The 20,340-nt window shown below is 46.0% G+C and overlaps 1 long non-coding RNA gene across 1 annotated transcript in view; it reads left to right on the top strand.

Moving 5' to 3' along the window:
• Positions 1–19,622, top strand: part of LOC130356933 (uncharacterized) — a 31,751-nt gene extending 12,129 nt beyond the window's left edge. The window contains exons 2-3 of the long non-coding RNA XR_008889038.1: positions 14,936–14,970; positions 19,277–19,622. This is a non-coding gene — a long non-coding RNA (uncharacterized LOC130356933). The remainder of the gene's footprint in view (positions 1–14,935; positions 14,971–19,276) is intronic.
• Positions 19,623–20,340: the final 718 nt, after the last annotated feature.

Here is a 20,340-nt window from a genome sequence, read left to right as displayed (position 1 = left end):
CGGCGGTGAGCTCGGCAGGTGAGCGATGCTCCTATAATCCTCCTCCCTGGATAACACTACATTGCTAAACAGGGAGGAGGAGACCCCAGAGCAGCCTGCCGTGCAATTCGCTGATCATCTATGCGCGCTCCCAATAGGAGCGCAGCATAGATGAAGTGAGGGCGGAAGTCGGCGCCCAGCAGGTGTCAGTGACGTCGCGCCTGCTGGGGAAGTCGGCTTCCGGCAGAGCTAGGGAGAAGAGCAGAATATCAGCTATTTATAAGGTAGCAAAAAATGTTTAAAAGGCAGGGAGGGGTTTAGGGATAGTTTAGCAATAGGTAGGGACAGAAAAAAAATACAGATGGTGGGAGCTACTCTTTAAATCACCCCCCTTTTCCCATTTTTTTAAAATAAAATAATGTTATAAAAAATTTAAATAATCATATGTGGTACCGCTGCTTGCGTAAATGCCCAAACTATTATTAAAATAAAGTATTAAAATAAAGTAAAACCCACATAAATTTGGTATCCCTGTAACCGTATGGGCCTACAGAATAAAGATAAGGTGTCATTTTTACCGAAAAGTGCACTGCATAGAAATGGCTTTTTTATTTTTTTATTTCACCCCACAAATATTTTTTTTTTGTTTCGTCACAGGTTATATTATAAAATAAGTGATGTCATTACAAAGTACAATTAGTGGGGCAAAAATTAAGCCCTTATATGGATCTGTAGGTGAAAAATTGAAAGCTTTATGATTTTTCGAAGGGATGGAGGAAAAAATAAAAAATTGCTGAGTCCTTAACCCCTTAAGGACCAGGCCATTTTACACCTTAGGACCAGAGCGTTTTTTGAACATCTGACCACTGTCACTTTAAACATTAATAACTCTGGAATGCTTTTAGTTATCATTCTGATTCCGAGATTCTTTTTTCGTGACATATTCTACTTTAACATAGTGGTAAAATTTTGTGGTAACTTGCATCCTTTCTTGGTGAAAAATCCCAAAATTTTATGAAAAAATTGAAAATGTTGCCTTTTTCTAACTTTGAAGCTCTCTGCTTGTAAGGAAAATTGATATTTCAAATAAAACATTTTTATTCACATATACAATATGTCTACTTTATGTTTGCATCATAAAATTGACATGTTTTTACTTTTGGAAGACACCAGAGGGCTTCAAAGTTCAGCAGCAATTTTCCACTAAATTTTCAAGCTCACTATTTTTCAGGGACCAGTTCAGTTTTGAAGTGGAGTTGAAGGGTCTTCATATTAGAAATACCCCATAAAAGACTCCATTATAAAAACTGCACCCCCAAAGTATTCAAAATGACATTCAGTAAGTGTTTTAACCCTTTAAGTGTTTCACAGGAATAGCAGCAAAGTGAAGGAGAGAATTCACAATCTTAATTTTTTTACACTTGCATGTTCTTGTAGACCCAATTTTTGAATTTTTACAGTTTGCAGACCACTAATACAGTGGTTCCCAATCTGTGCCCTTCCAGATGTTGCAAAACTACAACTCCCAGTATGCCAAAACTGTCCAGGCATGCTGGGAGTTGTAGTTCTGCAACATCTGAAGGGCCAGATGTTACAGAACTACAACTCCCAGCATGCCTGGACAGTAAGGGCATGCTGAGAATATGTAGTTTTGCAACATCTGGAAGGGCACAGTGGTCTCCAAACTGTGGACCTCCAGATGTTGCCAAACTGCAACTCCCAGCAGGCTCAGACGCCAAGGGCTGTCTGGGCATGCTGGGAGTTGTAGTGTAAGGGGACCAGATGGAGCAGTCCAGATCACTTTACGGCGGTCTGGACTGCTGCAAAGGTCCCGCAACGCCGCCGAAGATCCACTCACCTGTCGCCACCGCTGCCGTCTCTGCCGCCGGGATCCGGGTCTTCAGGGATGAGGTAAGTACCGGGGCTGGGCCCCAGCGTTCCCCCGTTCCCCGCCGCATCGTCCGGTCTTCCTCCCATTCTCTCCGAACTTCCAGTGGCCGGGCAGGGCGGGAGGAAGTAACCGCCTCCCCCCCTGCGATTGGTCGGTTAGCTAACCGAGGAATTGCAGGGGATAGGAGGAGCTGGCAGGCTTGCCACCTCGCTCCTACACTTCAGCATGGTCCTGGCTGTCTGTGAAACCGGGATCATGCAAAATTACCGGGCGGTCGGGTCCCAGAGACCCGATCAGCCCGGTAACGCCACAGATCGCAGGGGCGATTTCCCCCGCTATTTGCGACGATCGCCGACATGGGGGGCCGACATGGCTCCCCTCGGCGTTTGCCTTAGATGTCTGCTGAAGCATTTCAGCAGGCATCCGCTTCCGATCTCTGGCCGGCGTGCGGCAGGGACCAGAAAACGCCAGGACGTACGGGGACATCCTGGGTCCTTAAAGCCCAGGGTGCGGGGACGTCCCCGTACGTCCTGGGTCCTTAAGGGGTTAATGTCATCCCGTCATAAAAAGAACTTGTTGATATCTGAGGAAATAGTTGGACTCAGATGTGAATTGTATTGATTGGCTGTGTCTACAATTCACCAGGTCATAATTTTGATATTTTTAATAATTTTGATAATTATTTTTATGACCATAATTCGTAATTCATAATTGAGTTATTACCGCACGACAATAGTGTCTGAATGGCACAGACTGGAGTTGGCAGCAGCATTAGTAGACACTAGGGCTTCACAACCCCTAAAAACTCAAGATTTAGGGTAGCTAGTGCTACCATAACAGACCGAGGCCCAGCAGCATCAGTAAACCATATATTGTCTGAATGCCACAGCCTGGAGTTGGCTGAAGCATGAGGAGACCATATAGTGGCTGAATGGCACAGCCTGGAGTTGGCTGAAGCATGAGGAGACCATATAGTGTCTGAATGGCACAGCCTGGAGTTGGCAGAAGCATGAGGAGACCATTGAAATTTAAAGGGGTACTCCGGTGCTTACACATCTTATCCCCTATCCAAAGGATAGGGGATAAGATGCCTGATCACGGGAGTCCAGCCGCTGGGGACCCCCGGGATCTTGCACGCGGCACCCCGTTTGTAATCAGTCCCCGGAGCGTGTTCGCTCTGGGTCTGATTACCGGCAACCACACGGCCGGCGGCGTGTGACGTCACGCCTCCGCCCCCGTGTGACATCATGCTCCGCCCCTCAATGCAAGCGAACATGCTCCGGGGACTGATTACAAACGGGGTGCCGCGTGCAAGATCCCGGGGGTCCCAGTGGCAGGACTCCTGCGATCAGGCATCTTATCCCCTATCCTTTGGATAGAGGATAAGATGTGTAAGCACCGGAGTACCCCTTTAAGAATTTTAAATAGAAATGTAAGATTTTGAAATTGAAATTGAGCATTTTGAAATTGAACTTTTAACTCCCAAGTTTTAGTGTCCCGGCCCCGGCGTGTGGGTATAAAGAACAATATCTAACAAGGAGTCACATTGCAGCACAATGACAGAGCCTGGAGGTGGCATCAGTAGGAGGAGACCATATAGTGGCTGAATGGCACAGCCTGGAGTTGGCTGAAGCATGAGAAGAGACCATATAGTGGCTGAATGAGACAGCCTGGAGGTGGCATCAGTATGAGGAGACCATATAATGGCTGAATGACTGCCTGGAGTTTGTGGCAGCATGGGGAGACCATATATGTGGCTGAATGGCACAGCCTGGAGTTGGCTGAAGCATGAGGAGACCATATAGTGGCTGAATGGCACAGCCTGGAGTTTGTGGCAGCGTGAAGAGACCATAAAGTGGCTGAATGGCACAGCCTGGAGGTGGCTGATGCATGAGGAGACCATATATTGGCTGAATGAAACAGCATGGAGGTGGCATCAGTATAAGGAGACCATATAGTGGCTGAATGGCACAGCCTGGATTTGGCTGAAGCATGAGGAGACCATATAGTGGCTGAATAGCACAGCCTGGATTTGGCTGAAGCATGAGGAGACCATATAGTGGCCTGGAGGTGGCTGACGCAAGTTTTAGTGTCCCGGACCCCGGTGTGGGAGTACAAAGGACCATTCTAACAAGGATTCACATGGCAGCACAATGACAGCCTGGAGGTGGCATCAGTAGGAGGAGACCATATAGTGGCTGAATGGCACTGTCTGGAGGTGGCTGAAGCATGAGAAGACAACATAGCGGCTGAATGGCACAGCCTGGAGGTGGCTGAAGCATGAGGAGACCATATAGTGGCTGAATGGCACAGCCTGGAGTTTGTGGCAGCATGAAGAGACCATATAGTAGCTGAATGGCACAGCCTGGAGGTGGCTGATGCATGAGGAGACCATATAGTGGCTGAATGGCACCGTCCGGAGTTGGCTGAAGCATGAGAAGAGACCATATACCGTATATACTCGAGTATAAGCCGACCCGAGTATAAGCCGAGACCCCTAATTTCAACCCAAAATCCCAGGAAAAGTTATTGACTCGAGTATAAGCCTAGGGTGGGAAATACCTCATCCCCCCCTGTCATCATCCAGACCCGTCATTAACATCCTCATCATCCCCTTGTCATCATCCCACACATCCCCCCTTCATCATCCCCTTGTCATCATCCCACACATCCCCTTATCATCCCACACATCCCCCCTTCATCATCCCCTTGTCATCATCCCACACATCCCCTTATCATCCCACACATCCCCCCTTCATCATCCCCTTGTCATCATCCCACACATCCCCCCTTCATCATCCCCTTGTCATCATCCCACACATCCCCTTATCCCACACATCCCCCCTTCATCATCCCCTTGTCATCATCCCACACATCCCCTTATCCCACACATCCCCCCTTCATCATCCCCTTGTCATCATCCCACACATCCCCTTATCATCCCACACATCCCCCCTTCATCATCCCCTTGTAATCATCCCACAACCCCCCCCTTCATCATCCCCCCCCCCTTCATCATCCCCACCCCCCCCCCCCCCCCTTCATCATCCTCTTCTCATCATTCGCCCTCAGTGGTCTTCAACCTGCGGACCTCCAGAGGTTTCAAAACTACAACTCCCAGCAAGCCCGGGCAGCCATCGGCTGTCCGGGCTTGCTGGGAGTTGTAGTTTTGAAACCTCCGGAGGTCCGCAGGTTGAAGACCACTGCGGCCTTCAACATCATCCAGCCCCCTCTCACCCCCTTTAGTTCTGAGTACTCACCTCCGCTCGGCGCTGGTCCGGTCCTGCAGGGCTGTCCGGTAAGGAGGTGGTCCGGTGAGGAGGTGGTCCGGGCTGCTATCTTCACCGGGGGCGCCTCTTCTCCGCGCTTCCGGCCCGGAATAGAGCCGTTGCCTTGACAACGACGTATCTGCGTCGTTGTCAAGGCAACGTGACTATACTGAGGCCGGGCCCGAAGCGCTTAGAAGAGGCCTCCCCGGTGAAGATAGCAGCCCGGAACCACTATCCCACCGGACCACCTCCTTACCGGACAGCCCTGCAGGACCGGACCAGCGCCGAGCGGAGGTGAGTACTCAGAACTAAAGGGGGTGAGAGGGGGCTGGATGATGTTGAAGGCCGCAGTGGTCTTCAACCTGCGGACCTCCGGAGGTTTCAAAACTACAACTCCCAGCAAGCCCGGACAGCCGATGGCTGCCCTGGCTTGCTGGGAGTTGTAGTTTTGAAACCTCTGGAAGTCCGCAGGTTGAAGACCACTGCGGGTGGGGGAGTTCACTCGAGTATAAGCCGAGGGGGGTGTTTTCAGCACGAAAAATCGTGCTGAAAAACTCGGCTTATACTCGAGTATATACGGTAGTGGCTTAATGAGACAGCCTGAAGGTGGCATCAGTATGAGGAGACCATATAGTGGCTGAATGGCACAGCCTGGAGTTTGTGGCAGCATAAGGAGACCATATAGTGTCTGAATGGCACAACCTGGATTTGGCTGAAGCATGAGGAGACCATATAGTGGCTGAATGGCACATCCTGGAGGTGGCTAAAGCATGAGGAGTCCATAAAGTGGCTGAATGGCACAGCCTGGAGGTGGCTGAAGCATGAGGAGACCATATAGTGGCTGAATGGCACAGCCTGGAGTTTGTGGCAGCATGAAGAGACCATATAGTGGCTGAATGGCACAGCCTGGAGGTTGCTGACACAGGAGGAGACCATATAGTGGCTGAATGGCACAGCCTGTAGTTGGCTGAAGCATAAGAAGAGACCATTTAGTGGCTGAATGAGACAGCCTGGAGGTGGCAGCAGCAGCATCAGGAGTCCTGAAAGTGACCCGGTGACAGAGTGGTGTGGTGGGTGGCAATACCAGTGACGAAGGTGGGTGAAAAAAGGTCTGATGCGGAGGAATGTTTGTAACTGGGGACAGTGCCTTATATCTGTTTGGCACCAGGGCTGCCATCAGAAATTTCGGGGCCCCTCACACAGCTCAATGCATGGGCCATGCCCCCCACTTCCCCCTCCCCCCCCCCATGGCCTGCCACCAATATTATTTTATTTTCTAATTATATATTTTTAATTAGATTAGAGCAGAGTGCGGTGTTGTATAACACTGTGCTATTAAAGGAGTTGTCCGGTAAAAAATAACTTATCCCCTATCCCCTAGGGGATAAGTTATAGATAGCGGGGGGTCTGAGAATTGGGCCCCCACTATCTCCTGCACGGCTGCAAGGGGGGCATGCCGTACAAGAGATACATGGAGGGGGTGTGCCGGCCACGGCTTCCTGCGGGGTACAGATGTCAGCTTCCAGCAAACTGCCAGGGCCCCGCAAGGGGGGTCCCAGCACTTGCACCCCCCCCCCAGTATTTAAAATACTGCCACACACTGTACCCTGAATATAATACTGTCCCACACTGTACCCTGAATATAATACTGCTATACTTTGTACTCACTAAATATAATCCTGCCAAACACTGTACCCTGAATATAATACTGCCATACACTGTACCCACTAAATATAATACTGCCACACACTGTGTCCACTGAATAGAATACTGCTATACACTGTACCCACTAAATATAATACCGCCACACACTTTATCCACAGAATCTAATGCTGCCACACACTGTATCCACTAAATATAATACTACCACACACTATACCCACTAAATATAATACTGCCATACACTGTACCCACTAAATATAATACTGCCACACACTGTACCCTGAATATAACGCTGCCCCACAACGTAACCACTGAATATAATACTACCCCACACTGTATCCACTGAATAAAATACTGCTATCCACTGTACCCACTAAATATAATCCTGCCACACACTGTACCCTGAATATAATGCTGCTCCACACTATATCCACTGAATATAATACTGCCACACATGCATACACATCATATATACCAGGGGGAGTTATGGGGGGTGATGAGTAGTGTTGCTCGCGAATATTCGCAATTCGAATATTATTCGCGAATATCGCATATTCGCGAATTCGCGAATTTCGCGAATATAGCGCTATATATTCGTAATTACGAATATTCGTTTTTTTTTTCTTTTTTCTTTTTTTCTTCACAGTACACATCACAGTGATCATTCCTCTCTGCTTCCAGCTTGTGTGATGTAAAGAAGGCTGTAATACTACTGTGTGAGACTGGCGTGCGAAAATTCGCATATGCGTAAATTCGCATATGCGAATTTTCGCATATGCTAATTTTATATATGCTAATATTCACATATGCTAATTTTCGCATATGCGAAAATTCGCATGTGCGAAAATAGAACGAGAATATAATGAATATGCGAATATTCGCGAATATATGACGAATATTCGTCCATATATTCGCGAATATTTGCGAATTCGAATATGGCCTATGCTGCTCAACACTAGTGATGAGGAGAGGTGCGGGGGGCACCTCTCTTCATCACCCTCCATAACCCCCCCTGCACCTCACATCACCCCCATAACCCCCTGTACCTCTCATCACCCCCCTGCAGCTCTCCTCATCACCCCATAACCACCCTGCACCTCTTATCATCCCCATAACCCCCCTGCACCTCTCATCACCCCCCCCCCCAACTCCCGCACGGCGCCTCTCATCACACCCCCCCCAGCACCTCTCATCATCCCCATACCCCTGCACCTCTCATCACCCCCTGCACCTCTCCTCATCACCCCATAACCCCCGCGCACCTCTCATCACCCCTCCTGCAGCTCTCCTCATCACCCCCATAACCCCCCACACCTCTTATCACCCCCATAACCCCCTGTACCTCTCATCACCCCCCAACCCCCCACGGCACCTCTCATCACCCCCCAGCACCTCTCATCATCCCCATAACCCCCTGCACCTCTTATAACCCCCTAACACCCTCCCTGCATCTCTTATCACCCCCATAACCCCCCCTGCACCTCTTATCACCCCATAACACCCCCCTGCACTTCTTATCATCCCATAACACCCCCTGTACCTCTTATCCCTCCATAACACCCCCTTGCACCTCTTATCACCCCCCATAACAACCCCCTGCACCTCTTATCATCCCATAACACCCCCTGCACCTCTTATCACCCCCATAACAACCCCTGCACCTCTTATCACCCCCAGAACAACCCCCTGCACCTCTTATCACCCCATAACACCCCCTGCACCTCTTATCACCCCCATAACACCCCCTGCACCTCTTATCACCCCCATAACACCCCTCCCCTGTACCTCTCATCACCTCCATAATACCCCCCACCTCTCATCACCCACATAACATTGTACCCATTGTAGTCCCCTAACCACCATACGCCCCCCTCCCCGCCCCTGGGCCCCCCGCGCCAGTTTACTTACCCTGCCGGGGATCGATGCAATGGCGTGAGGCTGCTGCTCCTAGTCCTGTCACTGGATGCTGGAGATCGCGTGGGGACGTAGGCAGGGACAGGTCAGGTGATTGGAGTAGACGTGCGTGCCTATGCGGAGCACATGACGTCTCTACTCCCATCAGCCCCTGACCTGTCCGGCCCTGCTATGTTTCTTAAGGGGCCCATGCCCTACAAAAAGGGACGTCCGGGCCTCCTGAAGCTCCAGGCCTCATACAGGTGTATGGGTTGTACCCCCCTGATGACGGCCCTCTTTGGCACTATCCATATTTGTGAAGTTTTGGTGTTGTGTCACCATGGTCAATCTACTCTGATGCATCAGGCATTCATCTTCACAAAGGTCAGTCTCTCCACATTTTTTGTGGACAGACGAGTTCTCCTTTGGGTGACTTTAGCCCCACCGCACTAAACACCCGCTCTGATGACACACTACTGGCCGGGCAGGACAGCTTTTCGAGGGCAAACTCTGCTAGTTGCGGCCACAAATCAAGTTTGGCTGCCCAGAAGTCCAGTGGATCTTCAAGGTGTATTGGCATGGGCATGTCAAGGTATGCCACCACCTGCTGGTTCAGGTCTTGCTCCAGGTGTACCTGCTGCTGATGAGTTGCTTCACTATGCTGGTGAAGAAAGCTACCCATCAAAGACTGTAGACTCAGGCTGCTGCTGATGGAGCAGGTACTGATCCTGCCACCCTCCCCCTCCCCAGCAGCCATGGCTGTGGAAGGTGAGTGCATGGGGCCCCCCGATTCAGACCTGCGAGAGGACGGACGATGGCACCGCTAGGCATCGACCAACTGACTACATAGGATGCCTCTGTGGTAGGTCAGTCTGTCCTCCCTCTCAGTGGGTGTAAAAAAGGCCCCTATTTTGTGGCAGTATCGAGGGTCCAATAAGGTGGAGATCCAGAAGTCATCCGGCTGCCATCGTGCCATTTGTGAAAGTGACTCGGAGAGACTCCCTGCCTTCTTCTCGACTGCATACTGTCACAGTATGTCTGGATCCTCTGTCTCGCCTTCCTCATAACCCTCTAGCTCCTCTGGGTGCTCCTGCTCCTCCACTCCTGTCAGATTACTAGAAAAACCACCCATTTCGTGAAGCGTAAACTGTGCTCCACTGTGCCCTTACCCCTCCTCCTCCAGTTCAGCCCCCACAGGGCTCATGTGGCCGTGAGATGTAGGCGCCACGTCTCCATTGCCCTGACCAGCCATTGTTTCCAACATGTGTTGTCATAAATGAAGCAGTGGAATGAAGTAGTTCATCCCGTAATCCTGGCGACTTACTAATAATGTGTCTTCCTCAAAGGGCCTGAGCAAACGGCAGGTGTCACGTATGAGCTGCCACTGGATTACTTTGAAGTTACACAGGGGAGTATCCCTATCCACTTGGATTATCAAGAAATTGGTGATGGCTTTTCTCTGTTCGTACAGTCAGTCCAACATATGGAGGGTGGAATTCCAACGTGTGCTACATCACAAATCAAACTGTGTTGGGGGATACCGTTCAGGCAATGCAGTTCAAAGAGGGTGTGCTTTGCGGTGTACGAGTGGCTGAAGTGCATGCAAAGTTTCCTTCCCATTGTTAGGATGTCTTGCGAATGAGAATAACACTTCAGGAACTGCTTCACAACCAGATTGAACACATGTGCCATGCTGGGCGCATGGCTCAGCCTTCCCAGTCGCAGCGCATGCAAGATGTTCTTCCCGCTGTCATTCACCATGGTTCCCATTTCCAGTTTTCGTGGAGTAAGCCATGCTTTGATTTCTTCATGAATGACTTTTAGCAGTGCTTCCCCTGTGTGACTTTTTTCTCCAAGGCAAACCATGGGAAGAACAGTGTTACACCGCCGTGCCCTGCACACATGGTATGCTGAAGGGCCACTGAGACTTGTCTGGGCAGTGGAGGCTGAGGACGCGGTGGAGGATGAGGAGGCGCAGTCGCACACTGTCACAGGACCAATGGCCTGAGAGCTTGGAGGAGGAAGCAGCGTGACCTGTCCAAGATGGTGTTGTGGCTGTGCAGGAACCACATTCACCCAGTGAGCTGTAAAGGACATGTATTGTCCCTGACCATAGTTACAGCTCCAGACGTCGGCGCTGTCGTGCACTTTGTTACACACCGACATGCTCAAGGACTGGCCCACTTTGTCTTCCACAAAATTTTGCAGGGCTGGTCCTGCCTTCTTCGCAAAGGAATGACGACTTGGCACAAGCCATCAGTTCTCTGAAAAGTGCAGAGTCCACCACTTGAAAAGGGAGGGACTGCAGCACCTGCAACTTGGACAGGAGCACATTCAGCTTCTGCGCCGTTAGTGGGTGCATACTGTTGTCTCTTGGACATAGCTTCGCCCATGGATTGTTATTGGAATGGCTGACTAAAAGTAGGAGGAGCAGGACCATATGGAGCAACAGAAGGAGGGTATGACACACAGCTCCCTCCGGCTGAGGTGGTGGAGCCTTGGCTGGCTGGAAGAGGGAGCGGCGTACCACTGGGTGATGCAGCAGGCTGGACCACTACATTGGAGCCACGGTTCTCCCAGGCCGCTTTATGGTGGCGAAACATATGTTGACGCAGGGCCATGGTGCCAAAATGGGGACCCTGGCAGTGCTTTACCTTCTGCCAACATATCTTGCATGTGGCTATGTGAAACTCCTCCGGATGCATGATGAAAAACTGCCACACTGCAGAGTGGCTGATTTTCCACCAACAGTCCGTACTAATTGACTGCTACTGCCGCCGTCTCCAGGAACCACTGTTCCATTACCTCCCGGGAAGATAGGCTGGCCGTAAAGGAGGTGGTCTCCCCCGGATACGTTTGGTTCCAGAATTTCCACTTCTGCCACCATGCTGACTGCCAACCATGCTACCACCTTACTGGCTCAGCTGCGGCCTCACGGGCAGCCTGCAACTCTCTTCTCCTGATGATTATGAAGCCCCTTCTGCACCCGGCTCCCAATTGCGATCGGCTTCATCATCATCAACAAGTGTCTGCAGGTCACTGATGTCCTCCTCAGGTTCCTCAACAGTGTCTGCTTCAGGACCCTGAACCCTGGCAACACCACCTCCCACGTCACTTTCCTCATCACTACTTGCCCGCCTAGCAGAGGAAGTAACGGTTGTCTCCTCCACTTGTTGGCTGGCCAGTAGCTGCTGAGTGTCCTCTATTCGATTGTCCTCAGTGAATAGTGGAGCTGAACCCACAGCATAAGATACTTCTGTAGGGAAGGGAACAGCATAGGACAGAGGCATTGGGAGGACAGGGACTGCTCCCGGGCAATACCAACTGAGGGTTGTGTCTGAGGAACCCTCCGACTGTTTACTGGGGGTGTCAGATGTCACTTGTGATGAAGCGGATGACCATGTTAACCAATCGATGACAACAGATGGGTTGCTGGTCGAGACACGACCGCTAGCTGATACCGGGAGCTCAGGCCTCTCACTGCGACTCCTGCTGCCACTCGCCCCAAGTCTGCTGCGACCTCTGCCTGATGAATTTAGGCCTCTGCCACTCCTCTGTGCACGTCCTGGCACTTCTCTGCGTGACATACTTAGTGCGTATATGAGGGGAGTACAATATGCTTCACTATGCTTAAAACAGTATTTGTCTAGAACAGCAGCAGGTGTGTACTTTTGCCTGGACTTTCACAGTATCTAGGCCCTTGGCAGATTAACAGGTACAAAATAGTACAATACTTAGATGTAAGTATAGATGTAAGTATGTGGTATGCACTTATGAGGGCAGAAAAATGCACTACTATACACTTAAAAAAGTATCTGAGTAAAACACAAGCTGGTGAGTAGTTTTGCCTGGACTTTCACAGTATCTAGTCCCTTGACAGATTAACAGGTTTGAAGTAGTACACTGCTTAGATGTAGGTAAGCGGTATGCACTTATGAGGGCAGAAAAATGCACTACACTACTCAAAGTATTTGAGTACAACACTAGCCGGTGAGTACTTTTGCCTGGACTTTCACAGTATATAGGCCCTTGACAGATTAACAAGTTTAAAATAGTACATTACTTAGATGTAGGTATGTGGCATGTACTTATGAGGGCAGAAAATGCGCTACAGTACACTTAAAAAAGTATTTGAGTACAACACCAGCCGGTGAGTACTTTTGCCTGGACTTTCACAGTATCTAGGCCCTTGACAGACTAACAGGTACAAAATTGTACACTACTTAGATGTAGGTATGTGGTATGCACTTATGAGGGCAGAAAAATGCACTACTGTATGCTTAATTAACGTATTGGAGTAAAACAACAGCCGGTGATTAGTTTTGGCTGTCCTTTCACAGTATGTAGGCCCTTGACAGATTAACAGGCACAAAATAGTACACCACTTAGATGTAGATATGTGGTAAGCACTTATGAGGGCAGAAATATGTGGCACAATACGCTAAAAAAAACGTATTTTTGTAAAATACCAGCTAGTATTTACTTTGGCCTGGACTTTCACAGTATCTAGGCCCTTGACAGATTAACAGGTACAAAATTGTACACTACTTAGATGTAGGTATGTGGTATGCACTTAAGAGTGCAGAAAAATGCGCTACTGTACACTTAATAAACGTATTGGAGTAAAACACCAGCCGGTGATTACTTTTGGCTGTCCTTTCACAGTATGTAGGCCCTTGACAGATTAACAGGTGCAAAATAGTACACCACTTAGATGTAGGTATGTGGTATGCACTTATGAGGGCAGAAAAAGTTTGGTACAGTACGCTTAAAAAAAACATATTTTAGTAAAACACCAGCTGGTGATTACTTTGGCCTGGACTTTCACAGTATCTAGGCCCTTGACAGATTAACAGGTACAAAATGGTACACTACTTACATGTACGTATGCGGTATGCACTGATGAGGGCAGAAAAATGCGCTACTGTTCGCTTAATATACGTATTGGAGTAAAACACCAGCCGGTGATGACTTTTGGCTGTCCTTTCACAGTATGTAGGCCCTTGACAAATTAACAAAAAACCACCAGAAAGGTCCCCTGGGGGTCCTAGGGCAATATATATATATATATATATATATATATATATATATATATATAATCACTAAACTCCTTGGGGAAGTTGCTCCTCTCAGGGATAAACCTGACTAAAGACTCCCACTAAATTAAAACTTAACTTTTATTTCTTTAAATAAAATTTGTGAATTTGTTCTCAGTGGCCACTAGGTGGCAGTGGTGTATTAAAATTACAGCACTGTGTACATTCACGTTTTCATAAATGAATTTCTTTTTGTGTCCAACACTCATGAATGGACTGCTGGGTGTATGATTATACTGTCAGCTGACTAGTATCACCAGCAGCAGCAGTCCATGTGCTGAGCTAAAATGCGAAGCCTCCTTCCTGACATTTCGCCATTAGATGGCTTTTTTAAAGGGCATGAGGCTGTCAGGGATTCCGGCTTCCTGTTATTTATAGACAAGCTGATTGTATTCCTAATTGTTTGGCGTTCTAATTGTCCAATCAGCGTTCCTAGTGGTACTTCTATATCATCTCCTGTACTATCATTCGTTCACATGATCACTCTATGCGCCTATTAGGTTCTTGTTGCGGCAGATGTCAGTGAACTTTACTATCACAGGATTCTTCGGGTAAGGCATGCGCATGAGCGCCGTAATTTACGCATGTCAGGTAACTTTAGATTAAGATTATTTTAGTCTTTTCACGCATTCTGCGCATGATCTCCCAATAAACGCACATGTCTTTGGACTTAATCTTTTTTGCTTTTTCCTATGTGCTCCAGTTCTGCGCATGTTTCTGAACTTTGTAACTTTTCTTCTTGACAATTGCGCATGGCTTCCAAGTTTATTTTTCACCTATTCACTCACAAGTTCATGTATGTAGCAATCTTTACTTGCTTTTATTGTTGGCCTCCATTTTTTATTAGTAAGGATACAGTTAGATTTTTCAGTCGTATTGGGGACAATAACTGTTTACAAACTTATGATTTTAATACCTATATGATCAGTCCTTAAATTAGAGCAAATTTTTCATCATGAATTGTGCAGTTTGTCTACCTCTTATATATTGGACAGACAGATTGGACAAATTTAGACTAGGCCATACTTATTATCCTTCAATCTACCTTTATTATTTTGTAAAATTTTTATTTTATATTCAATATTCTTTATTATTTTGTGTAATTTTTATTTTATGTTCATTATTCTTTCTTTATTTTCTTATAGGTGTTCTATCTTGCCATTTCCCAGAATGCTCCTTGGTGAGTACTGACATTTTCTAATCTTCATATTTTTGTATATATTTCTTTTATGAATTATATTTTTACTCTATACTAATTACTGTATAGTGACACCGGTTTATCCACTGGCAATGTTTACCACTGCCTACATTCTATTAGATATAGGTCTTTCCTTATTCTAAGAATGCTGAATATGCAAACCCTTCATTTAATCACTTTGGATTTTGACTATATAGCCAATATATCCAGCGGGTCTCTTCCTTTAGCAATATTTTATCAACATCTCCTTTTCTTTCGCCAATCTTTATATCCCTTAGACCCCAGAATTTAATGGAATATTTTTCTTTGGCATGTACTTTGTTCATGTGATTCACCAGGAGTGTGTCTGCTCCTGTGCGGATTGTGCTTACATGTTTGCTCACTCTTTTCCGGAGCGCCTGAATTGTTTTTCCGATATATAATTTCGGACAGGGGCACTGTGCCACGTATATCACATTTTGGGTCCCACAGTTCACGAAATCCCAAATTACATATTTTCTGACGTCTATTGGATTAGTGAACTCTTTTGTTTTTATAAATACCTACAATTTGTACAGTGTCCGCAGGGATAAGACCCCTGTGATTGTGCTGGTAACCACATCATTGGATTCCTCTCTTCAGATTTATAATGACTATGAACTAAAAGATCTCGTAAATTTTGTCCTCTCCGATAGGTCAGACTTGGTTTTGGGCCTACCTTACTCTTCAGGTCTGAGTCTGATGTAAGAATATGCCAGTCTGTTTTTAGAATCTCATAGATTTTTTCTGAATAGGTATCTAATTAAATTCCCCTTCCCCTTCCTTCCTTTGACTGTCCAGTAGTTCCACACGATTTGTCCTCCTTGCTCTATTTAATGGTTGACATATATGCTTAGCAGGATATCCTCTCTGCTTCAAGTTGTTACTCTCAGTTATAAAGGCTGTTTCCTCAGAGCAGTTTCTTCTTGCCCTAAGGTATTGCCATACAGGGATATTCCTTCTAAGGGATGCTGGATGCCAGCTTTCCCAGTGTAAAAAGTTTGTGGCTGTCGGTTTACGATAGATGTTTGTTTGATTTTTATTGTTCTCGTCTATGTATATGGTGATATCCAAAAAATTTAAGCTTGTTCCGCCAATTTCTGATGTAAATTTCATGTCTACAATAATATGATTAAGTCTTTTAACAAATTCAGAAAACAATGAAAGTTACCCATCCCAGACAATTAAAATATCATCTATGTACCTTCCCCAAAATAAAATGTGCTTTGTGAACAAACTCAAATTCTCACCAAAAACAATAGTGCTCTCCCACCACCCTAAAAAAAAGGTTTGCATATGTGGGTGCACAAATCATGCCCATGGCGGTTCCTTTCACCTGATGGTAAAAGGAACCGTCAAGTGTCCAGATTTACCGACACAAACATAAATTCATTTATGAAAACGTAAATGTACACAGTGCTCTAATTTTAATACACCACTGCCACCTAGTGGCCACTGAGCACAAATTCACAAATTTAGGTATGTGGTATTCACTTATGAGGGCAGAAAAATTAGATACAGAACGCTTAAGAAAACTTATTTTATTAAAACACCAGCTGGTAGTTACTTTGGCTTGGACTTTCACAATATCTAGACCCTTGACAGATTAACAGGTACAAAATAGAACACTACTTAGATGTATGTATGTGGTATGCACTTATGAGGGCAGAAACATGCGCTACTGTACACTTAATAAACGTATTGGAGTAAAACACCAGCCGGTGATTACTTTTGGCTGTCCTTTAACAGTATGTATGCCTTTGACAGATTAACAGGCACAAAATAGTACACTACTTAGATGTAGGTATGTGGTATGCACTTATGAGGGCAGAAACATGTGGTACAGGACGGAGCCCTGAGGACAGGAGCAATTTTTTCCTATCTGACCTCTATCACTTTATGCATTAAAAACTCTGGGATGCTTTTACTTATAAATTTGATTCCGAGACAGTTTTTTCGTGACATATTCTACTTTATGTTAGTGATAAATTTTTGTCGATACTTGCATCATTTCTTGGTGAAAAATCCGAAAATTTCAGGAAAAATTAAAAAATTTTGCATTTTTCTAACTTTGAAGCTCTCTGCTTGTTAGGAAAAGGGGCATTTAAAATAAATTACTCATTGATTCACATATACAATATGTCTACTTTATGTAGGCATCATAAAGTTGACATGTTTTTACTTTTTCAAGACATCAGAGGGCTTCAAAGTATAGCAGCAATTTTCCAATTTTTCACAAAAATTTCAAAATCTGAATTTTTCAGGGACCAGTTAAGTTTTGAAGTGAATATGAGGATCTTTATGTTGGAAATCCCTTATAATGGACCCCAAAATGAAAACTGCACCTCTCAAAGTACTCAAACTGTCATTTTGAAGTTTGCTAACCCTTTAGTGTTTCACAGGAATATCAGCAAAAAGGAGGAGAAAAATCCAAATCTAATTTTTTTTACACTATCATGTTATCGTATTTTTACAAGGGGGGAAAGGTAAAAAGGCCCCCCCCAAACATTTCATTTGAGTAAGGAAATACCTCATATGTGGAGCACTAGAGTGCTCAGAAGGGAAGGAGCGACAATGGCATTTTGGAGAGCGAATTTTGCTGAAATGGTTCTTGGGGGGCATATCACATTTAGGAAGCCAGATGATGCATGATGCCAGAACAGTAAAAAAAATTGAGTCTTTATACCCCACAGGTGATTGACAAACTTTTGTTAAAGTGGGAAGTGAAAATGAAAAATTAGATTTTTGACACTAAAATGCTGGTGTTTCCCCAAACTTTTCATTTTCCCAAGGATTAATAGGAGAAAATACCCCCCAAAATATGTAACCCCATTTCTCTTGAGGAAATACTTCATATGTGGATGTAAAATGCTCCGTGGGTGCACTAGAGGGCTCACAAGGGAAGGAGCGACATTGGGCTTTTGGAGAGAGAGAATTGTGCTGAAATGGTTTTTGGGCAGCATGTCGCATTTAAGAAGCCCCCATGATGCCAGAACAGTAAAAAAAAAAAAACCACATGGCACACTATTTTTTAAACTACTCCCTTCAAGGAACATAACAAGGGGTACAGTGAGCCTTAACACCCCACAGATGATTGACGAACTTTAAAATGAACATAACAAAAAAATAAAATAATTATATATATATATATATATATTTTTTTTTTATTTTTTTATTTTTTTTTTTTTTTATAAAATGCTGTGGTTACCCCAAATTTTTCATTTTCATGAGGGGTAATAGGAAAAAAAAGCCCCCAAAAAATTGTATTTCCATCTCTTCTGCAATGAGTATGGAAATACCTCATATGTGGATATAAAGTGCTCTGCGGGCGAACTACAATGCTCAGAAGAGAAGGGGTAAAAGGAGAAAAATCCCTCCAAAATTTGTAGCAGAATTTCTGCCGAGTACGTAAATACCCTATATGTGGCCCTAAACTGTTGCCTTTAACTACGACAGGGATCTTAAGTGAGAGAGTGCAATGCACATTTGAGGCCTAAACTAGGGATTTGCAATAGGGTACAAGGAGCTGGTGCAAAAGTCTAAGCCTGCCAGGACAATCAATGGCTGTCCGGCAGTACTGGGAGTTGTTGTTTTGCAACAGCTGGAGGCTCCCTTTAGGAAACACTGCCTTTTGAGACGTTTTTCATTTTAATTGGGGTGGGAGGGGGGAATGTGTAAGGGTGTGTATGTAGTTTTGCTTTTTATTTTGTGTTAGTGTAGTGTTTTTAGGGTACATTCACACTGGCGGGGGTTTACAGTGAGTTTTCCGCTGGGAGTTTGAGCTGCGGCAGAAAATTTGCCATAGCTCAAACTTGTAGAAGGAAACTCACTGTAAACCCACCCAGTTGAATGTTCCCTGTACATTCACATGGGGGCACCCCAAACCTTCAGCTGTTGCGGAACTACAACTCCCAGAATGCACTGACAGACCGTACATGCTGGGAGTTGTAGTTTTGCAATAGCTGGAGGCACACGGGTTGGAATTACTGAGTTAGGAAACAGACTCTAGCTCCTTGTTTCCCAACCAGTGTGCCAACAGCTGTTGCAAAACTACAACTCCCAGCATGCACTGACAGCCAAAAAGGCATGCTAGGAGTTGTAGTTAGGGAGCATCAGTGTCAGCGCGAACTATCTGTCGACATTTAATGAATGTATTGAGAATACATCTGTATACTGTTCCTAGATTGCATTTGTAGAAGAAAAAAACTTTTTTGTTCTACTTTTACTGTTAATTACCGTAGGATTTTAACTATATTATTCTCGTTCTTAGAAATGAGGTCTCGTGAGATTGTTTTTCATATTTAATGTGGTGAAGGGAGCACGATAGGGATACTTGAAAAAGGAGGCGTGTCCTCTGAAACGTCGTCAGTGTCAATGCAAGCTCCACTCTGTTCCCCTTCGTGAGAGGAAGGATCTTTGGCCAGAGGAAGCCTTGAGCATGGGCTGAAAAAATTCCAGCTATAAGAAGAGTGTCTAGCATAGAAGGTGTACCTTGGGTGATTTTGTACTATCTATGAAATTAGAACTGTGGATTTAAAATTATTCACTAAAGCAAGCTAAAAAAAAACCTGTGAATTGTGTGTGGCGTTTAGTTCTTTTTTTTCAGAATAAACATTTATTGTATTTTCACTCAGACAAGTGTGGAGCAAAACATTGCAATGAAAATTCAATAGTACACAAGAGTGGTAATACAATGACAAAGGCAACAAGTGTCGGATCAACAGGCAATAATACATATTTCTATTGATATAAGTAATCTGAGCCGCCAAGTATTCACTCGGAAGGGAGGGGGAGGGAGGTAAAAAGTTGGAGAGGGAGGTAAAAAGTTGGGGAGGGAGGGTGGGGGGGAGAGGGAAGGGGGGGGAGTTGGGGGGAAAAGGGTATGAGAGGGAAAAGGGTAAAGAGAGAAGGGAAGAAAAGAAGCAGGGAAAGGGAGGAAGAGAGAGAGAAGAGAAGAAAGGGAAGGAAAGAAGTAATGGGTATAGAAGTACAGGAAGAAAAAGAGAAGCATCCACAGCACAAGCACAAATGGAATTTAAAGAGCAACTTACCATCCCCAGGCGGTCGCAGCAGCAAGCTCACCCAGTGTGTCACCCAGGCAGGTCAGCCACATGAGACAGCGAGGGGGATGGGCGTAGAGGTTGGGCTTAAGGTGCAATAGCGGGAGGTTGCATGTGCATGGTCATGAATTCGGGCGAGGCGAGCAATGCTAACCATGGGGACCAAATTGCAGTATATTTGCGGAAAGAACAATGGGAGTCAGCAAGAGGCTCCTCCATCCTATGCAAGTAAGCTACTTCCCAAAGCCAAGACGAAAGGGTCGGTGGGATAGAG

Source organism: Hyla sarda, chromosome 2 (genome assembly GCF_029499605.1).
Source record: "Hyla sarda isolate aHylSar1 chromosome 2, aHylSar1.hap1, whole genome shotgun sequence".
Classification (NCBI taxonomy): domain Eukaryota; kingdom Metazoa; phylum Chordata; class Amphibia; order Anura; family Hylidae; genus Hyla; species Hyla sarda.
This window is presented reverse-complemented; position numbering and strand designations above follow the sequence as displayed.